This window comes from Talpa occidentalis, unplaced genomic scaffold (assembly GCF_014898055.3).
Source record: "Talpa occidentalis isolate TD23 unplaced genomic scaffold, MPIMG_talOcc4v2.1 talOcc4.10, whole genome shotgun sequence".
Lineage (NCBI taxonomy): Eukaryota > Metazoa > Chordata > Mammalia > Eulipotyphla > Talpidae > Talpa > Talpa occidentalis.
Genome location: NW_023600993.1, coordinates 13399584 through 13419343, shown reverse-complemented (window position 1 = coordinate 13419343; position 19760 = coordinate 13399584). Strand labels below are relative to the sequence as shown.

General features: G+C 41.4%; 1 protein-coding gene across 5 annotated transcripts in view; it reads left to right on the top strand.

Moving 5' to 3' along the window:
• TBC1D5 (TBC1 domain family member 5) overlaps nt 1–19760 on the top strand; it is a 378633-nt gene that overhangs the window by 341725 nt on the left and 17148 nt on the right. The window lies entirely within an intron of this gene.

Below are 19760 nucleotides of genomic sequence, written 5' to 3'. Positions count from 1 at the left end.
GGACAGTAATTTGTGCCCTAAAATGCACATGTGCACAACAAGGAAGGAAATGAGAGCTTTAAATTGTCCTGTGCAGATGGGGGTCAGCTAAGGCTGGAGGCCAAATTGTGGAGGCTAGTAGCTTGATCTCTTCTGTCCCCTCGAATGCATCACTGCAGTCTACACAGCGTCTTCCTGCTTTTAAACCTCTGCCCCTAGCGTCTCATCACTTATTCTTTCGAAACACCTATGTTACCTTTCCAGGAAGCTGTATATATACTGTTGAGGTAATAATGTTGGTTTACAAAAAGCTGTCTATGATTTAGAGGTGCAGATTCAGACCTCATTAGATGTATGTTACCACACCACACCCACCACCAGATCACCCAGAGTCCTTCACCAGAAGCCACTGGGCACCCTCCCCCATTGATGCACCGCCCTCCCTCCTCTGATAGCCTCAATTTTACAGCCAGATTTTTAAGGTTTGTTTTGGTTTCATTTTGTCTGTTCTTTTGTTTTGTCTCTTTCTATTCCATATATAGAGTGAAATCATATAGTATTTGTCTTCCTCCTTTGGACTTATTTTATTTCCATAACCCTCTCCAGTTCCATCCATGGTGTCTCAAATGGCTAAAATTCATCCTTTCTTTAAATAGCTGACTAGCATCCCATGTGGATATAAAATACATCTCCCTAATCCACTCCTCTCCCCTAGGAAACTTCCCTAACTTGGCTATGTAAACAGTGCTGCAGTGAACATGGGCACGCATATATCCCTTCAAAGTGGTGCTTTTTGCATTCTTTAAGTAGATACTTAGGAGCAGGATTGCTGGATCATATGGGTGATATGTTTTTACTATTTTGAAAATCACCCATATTTTTAATCCACTGGACTTCAGTTCCTGAAAGAATGGCTTTGCTTCTGCCATCAGAATTCTAGGGCTTCTGGACAAAGCAGGAGATTATCAGAGTCTTGACCTTGTCTTGAAACCATAAGGCTAAGGGAATACCCTTTTGCTTCTGTGTCCAGAGGGCCATTGTGAGAGTTGGCACCTTTCCCGTGCTTCCTCTATTTCCCTGAGCTCTGTGTTTTCGCTCCCAAATTGCCCAGGTGTCAGGAATTCACACACCTGGAGTATCGCAGGTGGTGCACAGCCTGGGGCCTCACACCTGAAGCCCAGGAGAAGGGCGCAGGATAGCAGCATGGTCAGCAGTACAGCTTGTGCACTGCTCACACAAGCCCTCCTTGAGGGCCCCAGCGCCCTGTTCACCCAGCAGCGTGCCCAGTTCCCAGACTGTTTGTCCAGAGAGGGGCCACTTTTTTTTTTCTCTGCTCAAAGTTAATTCTCATTCTCCAAGTCTCACACTCAAAGGAAGTTACTTTTCCTAATTAACAATATGTTTTGGGTTAACAAAGACTCCAAGAGGGAACTGTAATTGCTGGAAAAATTAAAGACCTTTCTGTTTTGTGGCAGTAATGATAAAAAGAAACATGGCTGGTACCAGGAAGGCCTGTTAGATGGACTTGACGAACAAATAAGATAAGAACAAAACAAATTTTCTTTGACCATAAGAATACTACTAAATATAGTCATTTGCACAGAGCTAATCTTATTAATAAGTATGAGTATCATTACAAATGTATCTGATTGACTTCATTATAAGTTGCATTTGATTAGACTAAGTGGCCCAGATCCCTACAACTATCACCGCAGTGGTCATGGGACTAGAGTAAATCCACAGGCCCAGCCTCAGCCTCACAGCTCTAAATCATTTTGGCCTCCCCTTGTGAGGAGGCCCAGTGCTGCAGGGCCACTGGAGAAGGAAGTCAGGAGGAGCCAAGCTGGGGAGTTGCTCACCGCCCTCCAGGGACCCGGTGTGCAGGCAACCCTGAGTGCTGCCAGCATCTCTAGACAAGAGCTTTATGGCAAATAATTACTCTTTGTGGGAACGTATATAGATTTGATTGTCATGAATGTAGCCATTTCAAATGAACACTCATCTTCACGACAGTTCTGTTATAAGGTGATTTGTATGTCCCCCCAAATCCCAGGCTGTGCAACATCATGCACAGGGCTCAGGGGGGAAATGTGATGGGGAACAACCCCCAAACCTTCATCAATGACACACGAAACAAGGCAGGAACCTAAGGAAGGTGGGAGCATGGGTTACACATGTTAAATGGTTATGGAAGGAAATAAATGCTACAGTAACTATGGTGACCCTTTACCTTGAAAAACACTTGAAGCTTGGTTGGGGAAGTGGGCATCTGAAAGGGTCGGCTTGTGATTGAGTTGCCATGAGGTAGTGGATGGATTTGGGGTGCAGCTGTAGCCCGGACACACCATGAGGTGATACCTTACTGGCAGGTATCCAGATGTGTACACATGTGCATGCTGTGTATTCCCGCATGTCTGGGTTCAGCTACATGCAGTGTTCTGCTGTAGGGTAAATGGTTTGCAGGCTTTTCTGCCCTCCCACCATTAGGATTGCCCTGCCTGATGGGGCACCTGCAGTTACATTGTTGTGAGCTGTGTTGTTTACTTCTGTGGGCCATGGCTCAATATTGAGATATTCTCCAAGAGAAACAGGAGAGAGGCAGGGAAGGGGAGAAAGAAGGCCAGAGAAGGCCAGAGTGAAGACTTGCCAGGGCCTAGGAGGCCTGCCTGCCATGTACCTGGTTGCTGAACTACATGTAAAAGCTCAGTAAAAGCCTGAGAAAGCCACTGAGGGCTCCAGGACTCTCCTTTACCCTGCTCTGCTCAAAACAGATCCTGTGCTGTGCTCATCCTGTCGCTACATCTGCATTCACCTAGTGTTTTTTGTGGGTAAAATTGTGATGAGCTAAGGTGAAAGAATTTGTGTTATATGCAATTGTTCTCTAATCCATAATTTCACTGGAACAAATTCTTTTCAAAACAAGCAAGATGACAGAACTGACTCTGCTCTGGATGTCCCACATGGCTGCTGAATTCGGGGGGATGAAAGAGTAAGGTATAGAAAGATGGTCCTTTTTTTGTTCTCAATCCAGTAAGTACCAATGATACCATGTTAATCAGAAATTTTAGGATAAATTCAGTTTGTTAATGGTCCCATCCATCCGAATTATTTCGTAACACCAGCTTGCTAACTGTGATTGTTGTCTCCCCATAGGAATTCCTCAGAGGCTTCTTCTCCTGAGGATAAATCCTGATTTTAGGGCACTTCTGCGTTGCTCTTGACGATCTCGCCCTGTCCAGTCTTATCATCAGTGGTCCCTCCAGTTTCTCCCCAGCTCTTCCAGAATGCACAACGAGTCCAGTTCCCTCAGTGAACCCTATTCTCCCTCACCTCTGCTTCATTGTGCTCCATTGTCTGTTCTGTCCAGTATTCACATGGGCACAAAACTCAGAGTTCCTTCCAGTCCCAACCCAAGCACCTTGTTCCCGTGGAGCCTTCCTCGTTACCCCCGGAAGCTTTAAGCACTGTCAGTCATCCTAGATATGGCCCTAGTTAAGCTGCACATTCTAGAACACACCCACACCACCCCCCTGCCCCACAAAGCTGCAGAAGCAGCATCTTGAGACAGGGGTGTCCTAGGTTGTAATCAAATGCATTCTTTTCTTTAAATGTGAGAAAATTACCCATATTCAGCTGTGAGACTCTTCTGGGAGCTTATTCTCTGTGCCAGTAGCTCTGTCTGGCACTCGGAGTCTAGGAATGCATGAATGCTGGTGAGGGCTTGTGAGCTGTGCGAGGGATGAGAGGTACTTGACTTTCTTCTGGCCTTTTCTAAGTCCTGAAAAATCACCTCATTTTCCAGTGGCATTTACCGATCACATATACAAACTAATAGGAATTGTGGTAGATGGTGCAAAATGGGGAATTTATGAATTAGTTTATGAGAAATATTAATACAAGTGTGATAGACATGAGAGGAAACCAGGTAATTTAAAGGATTATTTTCTTCTCACCTTTTTTTTTTTTTTCCTTCATTCTGGAAGTCTCTGCATTGGCAGTATTTGTGTTCATCAAACTTGATTTTCTTTACCAGTTGTAACTTTCTTAGACCTTGTTTGAGCCTCAGCTTGGATTTGTTGCAGGGTGCGGTTGTTTGTCTGTCTCTGATGGATTGCTAAGGAGATGAGTTAGCCCAGAGGACGGTGGCGTGGGGGTGCGCATCTCACCCTTGTATAGGTCGGGCTGCTTGGCCATAAGCAAAACAACCTTGGGGGCCTCCCTGGTGGCACAAGGGGTTAAGTCTCAGCACTATGAAGCTATCGGCCAGGGAGCTACCCATATGGCACAGCAGACCTCTCCTGTCTCGCCACTGCTCTCCTCAGCAGTGTGTTTCAGTAGATCCGCCCGTTCTCCCCACTCTGTCTCTGGTGACTCCTCTCACCCCCTGCACCTCTGACCTACACCCCAACTCTTGTATGCATAAATAAATAAATCTTTTAAAAAAAAAAGAAAAGAAAAACAACCTTGGCAGAGACCCTCTATCTGGGTCAGTCATTGTGTAGACGCTGACTTTTGGTGCCAGCAGCAGCAAAAGAAAACACAAACAGTTGGGCCCAGACAGCAGCTCTAAGCGAAGCGTCGCTGGAGGCCTGGTGCTGGTTGGGTGGTTTCATCAGTTGGTCAGATCACATGGGAGCAGGAAGGGAAAACCCTTGCTCAGTAAAGTAGCATCTGTGCTAGGTGGTGTGGTGGGGGCTGCTCTGGTTCACAAAAGACTGGTCAGGTTGCCTAATGATAAAAACACAACGTGGAGGTGATAACTTAAAAGTCCAAAAGATGGGGACTTTGTTCCATAAATGCCATTTAATTAACCTCCCAATCTTGGAGAAACCCACTTTTTTTCCCAGTAAAAATGTTCAAAAGTCAGGCAACTGCCTTAACAACACTGATTAACTTTTTTATAGGTTTTGAACTTTTAAAGGCAAGGAAGTTCCTAAGACCTACCATGTTCCTAAGACATGCCATCTATAATTTTTTTAAAATATCATTATTTAAAAGAGCAGTTTATGACCATTGCAAAGAACAATGTTTCTAACTACGCAAGGAAGGCTTTCTGTGGTTGTCCTAATGATTCCAGTAAATTAATTTCAGTATTGTCTTGTTTATTCTGCTTACTTTAGAATTTGTAACACAAGACCCTATTTTCTGGCTCCATTCTAACCTTTCCTATTTATTCTATTCATTGTTTTTATGAAATATCTACTAGAAAGGCAAAGTTAGATTACAGTAGCTCGCAACTTTGAAATGCCAATGGCAATTAAGTACATCTCTAAAACCTAAAAGTCCTTAATAAGTATTGCTTATCATGATTACTATAAAAATATCTCCAGCAAATCAGGAATAAATTTAAATACCCTGGATTATGGAAGTGTCTACCATTCCCTTTTTTGCATTCATGTTTGCAAGGCATTTTTCATTCTCTGATATTTATGCACAGCCTCTTTATCAAGTTTCAGAAGAGCATATATACATAATCAACCCAACAAAATTAATTTTCAGTTGACTTTAAAATAAGTGCTTGTGTTTATAGAATAACTTGATACCTAATAATCTAAGACTTAGCTATAAATAGATTAATGAAGCCAATCTGTAGAGAACTTATTAAAGGAGGTTGGAAAGCTGTCTTGGAATCCTGTCACCCTGATTCTCTCCTCCCTGAATCCTACTCCCTGTTGAGAAGAGGTCTTTTGGACTATTACCAAATATGTATCAAACCGTGCAGCCATCTGTTAAAACTGCCTTAGAGCAGGGAAATAGTAAAGTATTTCACATCCCAGAGGGATTGGAAGCCATGTTCAGAAATAAATTGGAGGGCCTGCCTTGGGTCACCTAAATTCCTTTCATTCAAAGGCATAGTCATCCTCTGGGAGCTTGTTGGAAATGCAGAATCCCAGGCCCCAATCCAAACCTACTACATAAGACTCTCTGCCTTTAACGGTATCCCCCCTAAGTGATTGCTGTGCATAGTAAAGATTAAAGAGAATTAGTCTAAGTAAGATAAATTGAAAATGAAATCAGAAATGAGATTTTCTATAGATAAAACCAGCTTCAGTTATATCCTATTGAGAGTGTGTTCTTATGGCTAATGCCTAAGTGCTAATGATTATGGAATACATTCCATGTGCCTCTCTGTGGTGAGCAGTTTACATCAGTAACTCCTCTAATCCTCAAAGGACTCAGAGGCTCCTGCTATAATTATCTTCCATTTTGCAGATGAGAGAACTGAGGCATAGAAAGACTGATTAACTCCATCTTCTAAAAAGGGTCATGACTGGACAATGGAGATTTTCCGCCTTGTCAGGTAGAGGCAAAGGAATAAAATGGGAATAAGAAACTAAGATCATTTTTATTCTCTCATTTACAATTATGAGAGGTGGCTGAATAAGAGGAAATTTCTTTCTCTTTCTCTCTATTTTATGTCTTAGATGTGCTATTTTTAAAATATCATTTATAATCCCTATTCCATATGTCCCACCCACAGCAGGCACATCATCTGAGTTAATTATTTTAACCTGCCAACACCTGACTTTAACAAGCTATCTGGGCACTTTCCCATGTACACCAGTGAAGTAAGTGTACATTTGTTATGTAATTGGTCAGCTCTAGGGATAGGAGTCAAGTTGCAGTTGGGTAGAGCAAATTTTTTCATGGCAAAATAAAAGTTTCTCCCTGTACTTCACCTTGTTGCTTGCTCTACAGCTCCTCTTGGGTGGCTGCAGGGAAGGGGTCTCAATCCTTTTGGGCCAGTTCAGGCAGCATGGACCGACTGGAGCCACGCTGGCAAAAGCCTGATCCCTCACCTAGCCACTCTCATCTTATCAGGCAGTATTTAAAACAGACATAAAATAGACCTAAAATAAAATGTACCATCTTAACAGTTTTAAGTATACATACAGTTCAGTGGTATTAACTTATTTCTCATGCTGTGCAGCCATCACTTGCATCCCTCAGCATAACTCTTTTGCTCTTGTAAAACTGAAATTATAGCCATTAAACAATAGCCCTCTATCCCCACAGCATCTCTGCCCCTGCTGGCCACCATTCTACTTTCTATCTTTGCGATTACAAATAATTATCTCACATCAGTGGGAATCACACAGTAATTGTCTTTTCATGACTGGCTTATTTCATTTAATATAAAGTCCTCAAGGTTCATTCCTGTTGAAACATGTGAGAGTTACCTTCCTTTTTAAGACTGAGTAATATTCCATTGTATGTGTCTGCCATATTATACTTGCCTGTTCATCTGTTGATGGATGATTAGGCTGCTTCCACATTGTAATTATTGTGGATAATGCTGCTATGAATGTGGGCATATCAAATATCTCCTCAAGACTATTTTTGGGAGTTGCTAAATGACAAAATGATTGTATTTTTAATTTTTGAGATGCAGCCATCCTATTTTCCACAGCTGTACCATTTTACATTAACACCAACAGTGTGCAAGTGTTCCAGTGTGTTTCACATCTTTAATATCATTTGTTGTTTTCTGGGGTTTTTGATAGTTGCCCTCCTAATGGCTGGGAGATGGTATCTCACTGTACTTTTGATTTGATATCCCATGACCGGTGATATTCAGCATATTTTCATGTGCTTACTGGCCACTTGAGTATCTTTAAAGAAATATCAGTTTAAGCCCTTTGCACATTTTTTAAACATTTTTTTGGTATTGAATTTTAGGAATTCTCCATATATTTTGAATATTTATTACATGTCAAATATATGACTTGAAACTATTTTCTTCCATTCTGTGAGTTGCCTTTTTACTCTGTTGAGAATATTTTTTGATGCACAAAATTTTTAAATTTTCTTGAAGTCCATTTTGCCTATTGTTTTCTTTTCTTGTCTGTGCCTTTGATGTCATACCTAAGAAATAATTTCCAAATCCAGTGTCAGGAAGTTTTTATTCTATGTTTTCTTCTAAGAATTTTCGTAGCTTTAGATCTTCTGTTTAGGTGTTGGGTTGATTTTGAGTTAACTTTGATATATTTTGTTAGGTAAGGGTCATGCTTAATTCTTTCCCCAGCACCATTTATTGAAAACAATGTCCTTAACCCATTGAGCTCACCCTTGTCAAAAATTATTTGGCCGTATGTGAGAATTTATTTCTAGATTCTCTACCCTGTTCCTTGGTCTATAGTCTCTTTTTATGCCAGCATTGTGCTGTATTGATTACTGTATCTTTTAGTAGGTTTTATGATAAGAAAGTATATCAGTTTCATACTTAAATATTGTTTTAGCTGTTTGAATCTGATATTCATAAAAATTTTAGATGGGATTTCTATTTCTTCAAAAAAAAGTCATCTAGATTTTCATAGATATTGCATTGAATATATAGATTGCTTTGGAGAATATTGAAATCTTAACAAATTTAAGTTATTTAATCCATGAACATAGGATGTATTTCAATTTATTTATATCTTCTTTATTCCTTTCAGCAAAGTTTTATAGTTTTTATTGTACAAGTCTTTCAACAACTTGGTTAGGCTAATGCCTAAGTGTTGTACTTTATTCTTTTTGATGCTGTTGTAAATAGGATTATTTTGGGAATTTTCTTTTCAGATTATTTATTATTAAACTGCAGACTTGCAACTGATTTTTGCTTGTGGACTTTATATCCTGCTATTTTACTGAATTCATTTATTAGTGGGGTTTTGTGGAATCTTTAGAGTTTTCTACACATAAGATCATTTCATCTGCAATCAGACAACTTTCTTTTTTCCAATCTGATTATTTTTTATTTCTCTTTCTTGTCTAAATATTTCGACTGGAATTTCCATTTCTATCTTAAATAGAAGTGATAAAAACGGACATTTTTGTCTTGTTCCTGATCATGGAGGAATTTTGTTCCATCCTTCACTATGGTATATGATGTCCGCTGTGGTTTTTTCCATATGTGACTTTTATTATGTTGAGGTAGTTTCCTGTTTTTATCTGTTCTGCCAATCTCCATCTTTTTTTTTAAGATTTATTTATTTATTTATACAAGAACCAGGGTACAGGCCAGATGCGCGGGAGGGTGAGAGGATTCACTAGAGACAGAGCGGGGAGCAGAACAGGCAGACTGACGAAATACACTGCTGAGGGGAGCAGCGGGCGAGACAGGAGAGGTCTGCTGCACCATGTGGGACCCTCGCCTGCTGGCCGGGATCAAACCACTGCTGCAGAGGCTGCGGACAGCTTCGCAGCGCTGCACTCAACTGCCTGCGCCACCAGGGGAGGGCCCCAATCTCCATCTTTTGATTGGAGAGTTTAATTCATTACATTTACAGTAATTACAGATAAGGACAGCTTAACTTCTGTCATTTGCTGTTTGTTTTCTTATGCCCTATAGCTTTTTTAAATTTTTTTTTGGTCTTAGTTCCTGCATTATTCTCTCCTTTTGTGTTTAGTTGATTTTTTATATGAGAAGTTTAAATTCCATTCTCATTGTCTATATTCTACGGCCATTTTCTTTGTGATTACCATGTCAATTACATCAAAATCCTAAAGTTGTAACATTAATTTGAATTTATACCAGCTTAGCTGCAATAACTTACAAAAACTCTGCTCTTTTATCGCTCCATTCTTCTTTTGCTTGTTGATATCACAAAATTACATCTTTATACAGTGTATGCCTCAAAACATAAACTAATAGTACTTTTAAATGTATTAGTTTCTTCAATTATATAGAAAACAGGTGCAATTACATGCCAAAGTTAAAATATTACTACTAGCTTTTAGACTAATTTTGAAAATACAGTAATCTCTTAAATCATGGGGGGCAGGGAAGTAGTACTACAAGCCATTATGTTAATCATAGTAGCTTTTATAATCACCCACATATTTGCCTTTATTGAGTCTTCACTTCTTCATTCCACTTCAGACTACTGCCCAGTGACCTTTACTCACCCCACAGGATCCCCCAGAATGTGTTCCAGGGCAGGTCTGTTGGGAATGAACTCCAGCTTTTGTTCACTTGGAAATACCTTTATTTCTTCCTCACTTTTGAAGGACAGTTTTGTCAGATTTAGGATTCTTAGTTGATGGCTGTATTTTTTTTTCTAATGAACATTTTTAAAAATGTCAGCCACACTGCTTCTCTGACCTCGGTGTTTCCGATGAGAAATCTGCTGGTAATCTTTTTGAAGATCCCTCACAGGTGACAAGTTGCTTCTCTTGCAGTTTTCAAGATTCTCTTTCTATCTTTGGGTTTTAAAAGTTTGTTTATAAGATGCCTCAGTGTGGATATATTGAGCTCATTTTACTTGTGGTTCATAAAGCTTCTTACATGTTTATATTCATGTCGTCCATCGAATCTGGAAAGTTCTATATTGCTGTTCCTTTAAATATTCTCTCTGCCCCTTTCTCTCGCCCCTTCATCTGGAACATTGGCTCACTTGATGGTATCTCACTGGTCCTTTCACCTCTGCTCAGTTTCCTTCAATCCTTTTCTTTCTCGTCTTCAGATTTATTAATTTTCATTATTCTATATTCCAGTCTGTTTATCCTTTTTCTGCCTGTTCCAATCTGCCTTTGAATCCTTCCGCTGTTTTTCATTTCAGTCATTACACTTTTCAGCTCCATTATTTTTTGGTGGGTTTCTTTGTAAACGTTCTGTGTCTTTATCAATGTGTCAATTTTGTTCATAGATCCTTTTCTTGTTTTTTTCCACTTCTTCCTATAGTTCCTTAAGCATTTTAAGACATTTGTTTTAAAATATTTGTCTAGCAGATCTGCCATTAGAGTATCTTCAGGGACAATCTGTTGGTTTATTTTTCCCTTTAAATAGCCATACTTTTCTGCCTCTTTGTGTGCCTTATCATTTTTGGTTGAAAACTAGACATTTGAATCTAATAATCTGGTAACCCTGAAAATCTGATTGTCCACCTTTCTAAGGTTTAGTTATGTGGGGCTCTTGTGTATTTATATGTTTGTACACTGTCTCTGTGCCCAGGATCAGATCGAGGTGTTTATTTTGGGCCTACTCAGGTCTTTTCTAAGCTGATGCTTTTTCCTGGACATGGCTGATTACTTCCTAATTTTCTTGGTATATGTAATTGCTTTTGAATGACCTAGTCTTTAATGCCTGACTCTACAAAGGAGAGGAAGAGAAAATGAAAGGGGGTGAGGGCAGCCAGATGCAGCCTCTTAAATTCACAGAAAGTCAACTCTGCTGAAGGTAGGGGAGGGTTTGTAACAATGGGGAGCAACAGTGACTCCCCCACTGCCCACTTTGCATCTCTCTGATGAGAAAGAGCAGTCAGAGCACAGGCCCCTGATAGTTGGCAGTCAAGGTTATTTCCCTGTCCTAACTTCTCCAAGATGAACAGTAGCTGCTCCAGGAACCAGAGCTCAGCGTCTGCCACAGGAAAGGGGAGGGGCTGGGTGCCTCTATTGTAATAAGAGAAGAAATTGACCAGAATGAATCAGTTTGCCCTCCCAGCCTCCCCCTGGAAGTTTGAAATCTTTAGTATTCTAGGACTTCAGAATAGTTGCTTCAGACAGTTCCTGTCAATACAGTGGTTGTCCTGGTGGGGTCAGATTCCTGGTACTTCCACGCACTAGCTTTTATCCAATTCATTGGAGGAAGCTAAAGTATGAAAAGCCATGCAAAATACTGTTGAGTTTAGGTTTTAGTTCCTTTATCCTAGGCTGCGGTCGGCAGGACAGAGCACACCCATTATGGTATGATGTGGACCGGTAGGAAAGGTCTCAGTTCTGAAAACCCCATCCTATGAGGACACCTCAGGGGTGGGACTGCCTCAGGGGCTAAGAAACAAGAACCCCTGCTAGTGTATTAAAGGTTATTTGTAAAATTAAGGGATTGAAATAAAGTATCTCTAAAGGCAAGTTCAGCACACAACACTATTGCTTAGCAACCTTAAAATTTAACATCTTCATTCAAAATTTGTCTAGGCCTTTTCCATTCACATTTAATCTTTGTTTACATACTTTCTGAAAATGAGATCCATTTTATTTCCTGGGAAATTTGGTAAGCACCTTTACTTTTTTAAACTATCTCAGGAGGGACTCCCTGGTGGCACAAGGGATTAAGATGCAGCCTATGAAGTGATCTGTAGCCACTGCAGCATGAGTTCGATCCCCGGCCAGGGAGCTACCCACATGGCGCAGCAGACCTCTCCTGGCTCGCCTGTTGCTCCCCTCGCAGTGTATTTCAGTCAGTCTGCCTGTTCTGTTCCTGACTCTGTCTCTGGTGAATCCTCTCACACCCCCACACCCCTGGCCTGTACCCCAGTTCTTGTGTGCATAAATAAATAAATAAATCTTAAAAAATAATAATAAAAAATAAAGTATCTCAAGACTCATGTTCTTTCTGGGGAACCTATAAGGAACGACTTCTTTATATGATGATCCCACTTGAAGTGCACAGAAAGAAGGCCTTTACTCTGGAATTATACCCAGGGTTTGTTACTTTTTCACAAGTTGTTTCATTGGTTATTCTTACTGTTTAGTGTTATTCAGATGACAGATTTGTTTATAGTGTTGCTTAGAGTTTGATTTGGACTCTATTTTGGTATTTAAAATCATTAACTCCTTTTTCATTTCTGGTAATCACCTTTTTCTCTTTTTTCCTATGTCCTTTCTATTATGTTTGAAAAATAATTTGAGTTTCTTATTACAAAAACATCCAATTTCATTGTAGAAAATCCCAGAAGAACAAAAAGAAGGGGAGAATGGCCTATCCCCCCACCATTTGGACAATGATCAATATAAGCACCTTGATGAATCTTTCCCCTTTTTTCCTATGGAACTTTTTTCCCAAAAAACAATTCCCAGAATTGTTCTTTACCTACCACTTTGTAACTAGTTTTTCCAACTAGCATATGAAATGTTATTGTTAAATGTTTTCCAATGAGAACAGTGTAAGGGCTGCCTAGTACACTGTTCATGAATTTGCCACGTTACCTAAGTCACCCATCTTTAGACATTTAGAATTTGTGTGGAATGTGTGTGTACATGTTGCTATTGATTAAATAATGTCTGTCCTGGAGTTATTTTTGCAAGTGTCCATAATTCCTTGAAATAACTTTCTAGGATTATATTAATAATCTAGAGACAACAAAATAACCTTTCCTTGAGCAATTTACCATGTGCCAAGCACTGTGCAAAGTTTTCATCTGGAAAATCTCTTGCAGTTTTGTAGATGGGAAACTAGACTCTGGGAGCTTTGCTGTCTGCTCCAGACCGCAGGGATGGCACGAGACAGGCACAGTGAGTGTGTGCAGGCTCTCGGACCCGTCATCTCGTCCAGCTCGCCCTCCGGGTTCTCCTGCTTACCCGCCTGGGCTGCTTATTTTTGGCCTTCTAGAAAGTCTTCTTACCCGTTTTTTCTGGCGGTGTCTTCCTCTGCTGATACCATATGCTCTGGCTTGGATGCCATCCACGCCATGTGTGTGTATGTTGCCCTTGTGTACACCACAGCTTCCTCAGAACATCCGTGGCCTTCTCACTTTTTCTCGTCAAGACTTTCCATTTCCTTCACTTCCCACTTCTTGTTCACCCATCTGCTCGAGAAAGACTGGGCGTCTTTCCTGTCTTCTGGTTGCTATATTTAGCCTGTTCCTGCTGCCTACAGTCGGTGTTGATTCTCTTGTCTGCTTCTCTTGTGATCTGAGGACACCCACTTGAAAGCTCAGCAGAACTCCGCCCTGGGGTCCTTCCTGCCCACTTTTCTCCCAGACCAAGGACCCCGGGGCTTTGATTCGGCCATAGACAGAGACTCTGCTGCAGCCCGTCTCGTCATCATGAGCTTGCTGCTCAGCACGGGGCAGCGGCCACAGCAGTCTGTACGTCAGATCCCAGCCGCCAACGCATAATCATGTGATTAAAAATGTAACATGTTGAATGGGCAGGGAAGGGGAGCCTTTCTGCCGATCCTTAGCTCCTGCTGTTCCCCCAGCTTCTGCTCCATGCAATGACTGCTTTTTTGTCTGGGTTCCACTTCTGACACTGTTCTTTTGTATACTGGGGCCCTCCCTCCTGAAACAGCTTTACTCACCCCTTCTTCTGAGCCACGTCTCCCTTCTTCTTTAAGACCTCTCAAAAATGCTGCCTCTTCCCCCAAAAATCTGCTTTTGTTTCCAACTCTCTAACTGGAAGTGATCTCTGCTCCTCAGAATTGTGAAGTTTCCTGTTTCATTCTCTCTACAGAATTTACCTCACGCCTCTCTTGGCTTTATGAACACGCTTTATTCCCTCTGAACTTAGAGAGTCAGAATCGCATCTCCTTCTTAATTGTATTTCCCCCAAAGCCTGCCACAATACATGTGAATATGCTGAATAAATTAATGAATAAGTGGATAAATAATAAACTACAAAATTTTGTTCTGCTATTAACCAAGAAGTAGCAAAACGACATGGAAGCATTTAACAAAATTGAATATGAAATGAAATACATATATTGTAAAACAATTGAAATAACGGAGATGTGTATTTGACCAGAAACAGAATGTTACAACAAATAACGGGGGGTGAAGAGCGGTGGAAATGGTACATTTTAAAAAACAAAATTAAAAGAAAGCTGTCTTCAGGTAGAGTTATAATGAATATTGTTCTGCAGACAAACTGAACATGATCAACCTTATCTGAAGGTTTTGAAGGAAAACACTTTAGCAGTTGGACTTGTAGCAATAATTTTGTAATTGGTGACTCTTTCTTGAAGGAAACTAAGATACGGGGTTCCTGGTTGTAAGAACCATAGTAGTGAAGCAATTTAAGTATAAGCAATAACGGTGGACCCAAGTCTTGAGTTCTCAAAAAGCTGTCCAAACCTTGGATACACTTGCAGAGAATATGGCGTGCCAAGTGGAGATCACGTCTTATGATGAAGGACATATCAAGGCAATCTATCTCTAGGTTTGTCGTGAGGGTTAAGTGACTTCATGTACACCAAGCTTGGAGTCTAGAATAGTGTCATGGCTTTAAAAGGGCTGGGGACTAGCTGTTACTCTCTTCCAATCCATTAGCTTCGTCCCCTGGCCCTCCCCTACAGGCAGCCCGAAGTAGTTGGTGATGCGCCTCTTACAGTGCTCTCTGCTCATGGCCCATCTTCAGAATCTTCCACTCGTTTCTGACCTTGCACATCGATTTACTATTCAGAACGTAAGACACTGAAGGGCTCGTATGCCCTAATTAATCATTCTGGTCTAAGCTACATAAAGGTTTTTAGGTCCTATCCCAATGCTTTCCAACAGTAAATCATAGCACCCTGTACTTAAAATTCACTTCACTGTTTGGACCTCATTTATGAGCATTTGTTTAAAGGAAAAGTAATTGCCCTTGTTAAGTACCTACTATCATGTGCTCCCTGTGTTCTTACTTTGTTCTCCTAGTGATCCTGCCAGGTGGAGGTGAGGGGACCTCGAAGGTAAGGAAATTGTCCAAGATTTGACAGCTGGTAGTAGGCAGAAAGAGGATTGGAACCTCAGCGTGTGTATTTCAGCATTTCATCCTGGCCCACCACGCTTCCCCCGTAATGGAAGGCAGAACATACGTGCAAAACTAAATAGAATAAGCATTTCTTTTCAGTATCTTATTTACACATAAAAATGACACTAACTGGTTGTTTTCCGAAAACCTCAAGGCAATTAGCCAAGCATTTGTTTTTTATTACAGAGAACCAATTTAATGAAAACAAATGACTAAAAGCTGTCAGTGTTTAAAGTGTGTTAGTTGGGAGGAGTGTGGCGCATAAGCTAAGATAGAAATGTAAAGTCAGTTTCCACAATTTTAGAAGCTTGATTCTTGGCTCTTTCTTTTCAGCTTTAATTACATAACATAGTAAGAATAAATGACAAGCCACCTTTTTGCCTCCAAGTGATTCCATTTCTATTTATGAAGTCTGAGTGATCGTTGAAGGGTTAAGGAATGTTTTAAGATTAAGCAAACTCTGGATTTCAGACTTTCAAATGGAAGAGGTCCCTCAACCTGTCTTACCCAGAATGCCTCTCTTTGTCTCATACATTGAGATTTTGTGTGAGTGTTTCTTTGAAAAATTGAAAAAGTTTAGGGCCTCCCCTGGTGGCGCAGCGGTTGAGTGCTGGGCTGCAAGGCTGCCCACAACCTCTGCAGCACCAGTTCGATCCCTGGCCACTGGCAAGGGTCCCACATGGTGCAACAGACCTCTCCTGCCACCCACTGCTCCCCTCAGCAGTGTGTTTCGTCAGTCTGCCTGTTCTGCTTCCCGCTCTAGCTCTGATGAATTCTCTCACCCTCCCGCGCTTCTGACTGTACCAGTGCTTGTATCAATAAATAAATAAATCTTAAAAAAAAAAAAATTGAACCAGTTTGCACTCCCACCAACAGTGCAGGAGAGTTCCTTTTTCTCCACACCCTCGCCAACATTTGTTGTTGCTAGTTTTTTTAATATGTGCCATTCTCACTGGTGTAAGATGGTATCTCATGGTAGTTTTGATTTGCATTTCCCTGATGACAAGTGATGTTGAACATTTTTTCATATGCCTGTTGGCCATTTGCATTTCCTCTTCAGAGAAGTTTCTTTTTAGCTCTTCTGCCCATTTTTTGACTGGATTATTTTCTTTGTTGCTGTTGAGTCTCATCAGCTCTTTGTGGATTTTTGTGACCAGTCCTTCATCATTAGTGTTGTGTGCAAAAATGTTCTCCCAGTCGGTGGGGTTTCTCTTTGTTTTTGTTATTGTCTCTTTTGCTGTGCAGAAGCTCTTTAATTTGCTGTAGTCCCAGGAAAATGAATAACTATAAGAAAGTGAAAATCAAAATCAACAAAAACTATAAACCAGAGACACTCTATGAGGGGTGGGGGCTGGGGAGGGGAGGGATTGGGGTCAAAATAAGGGGGTTGCAATTGTATGGGGAATATAAAAATAAAATTTATAAAAATTAGATAAATAAGTCTTTTTTTAAAAAAAAAAAGTAGAATAACAGTTACTCACCTTAGACCTCTGAGATAGCTTATCACTGAACACCTTAGTTGAAGATTTCTCATCTTGATTAATCTGAAACAATATAAAAAAAATTGAAAAAGTTTAAATGAATGAACATTGCCATTTCTGCAGTGTAGATTCTACATGTATTGGTTGAGGTTTACTTGGGATTTAGGCAAGCAAGAGGCTCTTCGCATGCTAAGCAAAATCGCAGACTAGGCAAACTACATTTTTCTATCCCAGGAAACGCTGCCATGCCGTCAGGGCCTCCCATACACATGTGCAAACTCTGCATTGCACCGCATCAAGAGGCCCAGTGAATCAGTTTTGGGGTTTTGGGGTTTTTTTGTTTTTTTGTTTTTTTGTTTTTTGTTACAATCGCGTTCCTCTGACACAGTCAAGTGTTGAGAGGAAGAGATGTACTTTCAGCTTCAAACTTCCCTCAGGTGGCCCAGCACCTCACCAAGAGGCTGGGCCCATCTCTTCCAAAGTATCTGCTCCAAGTTCTCAAGCTCTTCAAAGGAAAACAAACAATAAAATAAATTCATTTAGGTAGGAATGACTGCTGGGGGCTAAGGCCTCCAAGAGGTTTTGCATTTTTAAAGAAGTTATTGCTTCATCCAAGTTAAACTAACACAGAGAGTAGAGAGCCCAGGAGAACGTGCACTCCCAGGGCACCTGTCCTCTCTGGACTGCGAGCACCCCAATTAATAGCCACAGAAGCTCAGGCCACAGCTGGGCCCCTTCTTTTAAAAGACTGCCATACTGTGGCCTCCCTCCAGTGCTAGCCTGTCACACATTGGAACGGGTGACTTGTCCAGCAGAAAGGATGGGCCACAAGGACCAGGACTCCCAACCAGGTTTTCGTATTTCATTCTAAGACTGCATAGACTCTACCACATCCACTAGTAATCCATATGCCTTTCGTATTCTAGCTACAGCTTGGAAGTTCTCTGGGACTGAAGTCTCTGACTTTTACCTTCTCCAAGAGTGCTGAATTTAGACCCAGATTAGGTAGAGGATCACTTAATGTTAGGCAGAGGATTACTTAAGGTTACACAATTTATTGTTAATGACAGGACCAGACATTGAACTTAAATTTCCTCACGCCATATCTCAACCTGGTGTCCTTTCCATCCTACCAACATTTCAGTTATCTGTGGCTGCATAACAAACCACTCCAAAATTCCACTCCTAGAAACAACTCTATTCCCGTAGGTTTCTGGGGCAGACGTTGGAACAAGGCTTGATTGAGCTGTTCTTCTGCCCACATCACATCGTTGTTCTGTTCTGTCAGCGGGGTCCCTCGGCCAGCATCAGCTGTGTAGGACTGAAAGGCCTAGAAACACTTCACTTACGAGTTTAGAATCTCAGTGTTTCTGCTGCAGCCTCCTTCTCTTTCATAGCCTAGCCTGGGCTGCTTTACCACACGGGAGCCGTCTCCCCCAAGCGGAGACAGAAGTTGGCAGGACCGTGACATGGACACAGTTTGACTCCTGCTTCATTCTCTGGATGAAGACATCACCAGGCCAGCCCCAGCTTAAGGGAAGGGCATGAGGATTCTGCCTCTTAGAGTGAACCAGCGCGCACTTTGGGGGGAGGGAAGGAATCTGCAGTGGCCACCTTTGGAAACCCCACAACCATAGTTCCCGACAGATGCAGCGGCCTTCCTCTAATTCCTGCAGTGTTGTGCGAGCACGCTCTCACGTCTGCAGAAACAAAGAAAAAAAGAAAAAAAAAAAGACCCAAAATTCCCCATCCTTTTCCACCTGAAAGCCCAGCTGAAAAGTCAGAAAGGCAGAGCCCTTGCTCCCCAGGCTGCTGGACCCTTTCCCTGCCGGGCTCTGGTGCACTCGTCCTTGTGTGAGTGTCAGAGAGGCTGAGCGCTCTGTGGGATGCCAAGAGAAGGGGGTTAGTGCTGGTGTAATCCCGCGGTGGGGGCTGCACAGTAGTTTGTTTTTAGAGCAGCAGCTCTGTCTTTTCTATGTCGGCCATTAAATGCATATTCTTTAGGGTTCCTTCTCCTGACAAGCGGTTAAAAATAGTGCTCTTCAGGACCTCCCTGGTGACACAAGGGGTTGAGACGCAACCTATGAAGCTGTCCGCAGCCACTGCAGCACGAGTTTGAGCCCCCACCAGGGAGCTACCCACATGGCGCGGCAGACCTCTCCTGACTCGCCCGCTGCTCCCCTCAGCAGTGTATTTCAGTCAATCTGCCTGTTCTGTTCCCCACTCTGTCTCTGGTGAATCCTCTCACTCCCCACATCTCTGGCCTGTACCCCAATTCTTGTGCAAAAATCAATAAATCTTTCAAAAGAAAAAAAAACAGTGCTTTTTCAATGCTTTCTATGTGTGTTCTTAGAATAGAATACACCTTCAGGTAGCTTTTTTGGCTCTTTATTTCCATCAGTAAGTCAAATTATACTGTCTCTAAGAAAAATAAATTGTATCTTAATAAGTCTTCCCTTCCTTTTAATGGCACAGAGGATTCTCATTTAAAAGGGCCAGCACCTAAGACCAGAAAGTCATTTTCTAGTCTGTTCCAGTTCTGGTAACATCCTTTATTTGTATTCTAGTTACCTGGGTTTAAAATATCCCATGTGATAAGGATTACTCTTTCTCTGAGAAAAACTTCCATGACCTAAATTCCTTGGGAAGTTTTTTTGCATGTGTTTTTCACTTGAGGAAAAAAAAAAACAGAATTTATCCTAGATTGTCTTTTACCATTTAATTACTCAACTCAAAGTATTCTTTTCCTAGAAACTGTCAAATCAATAAAAAAGCTCTGGTGTCATATCAAGAGAGGAAATGTAAGTGTTCTTTGTGGGTTTCCAGGGCAAAACTTCTCCAAGTGCTTTGGGAAACCTGGCGTTTTAT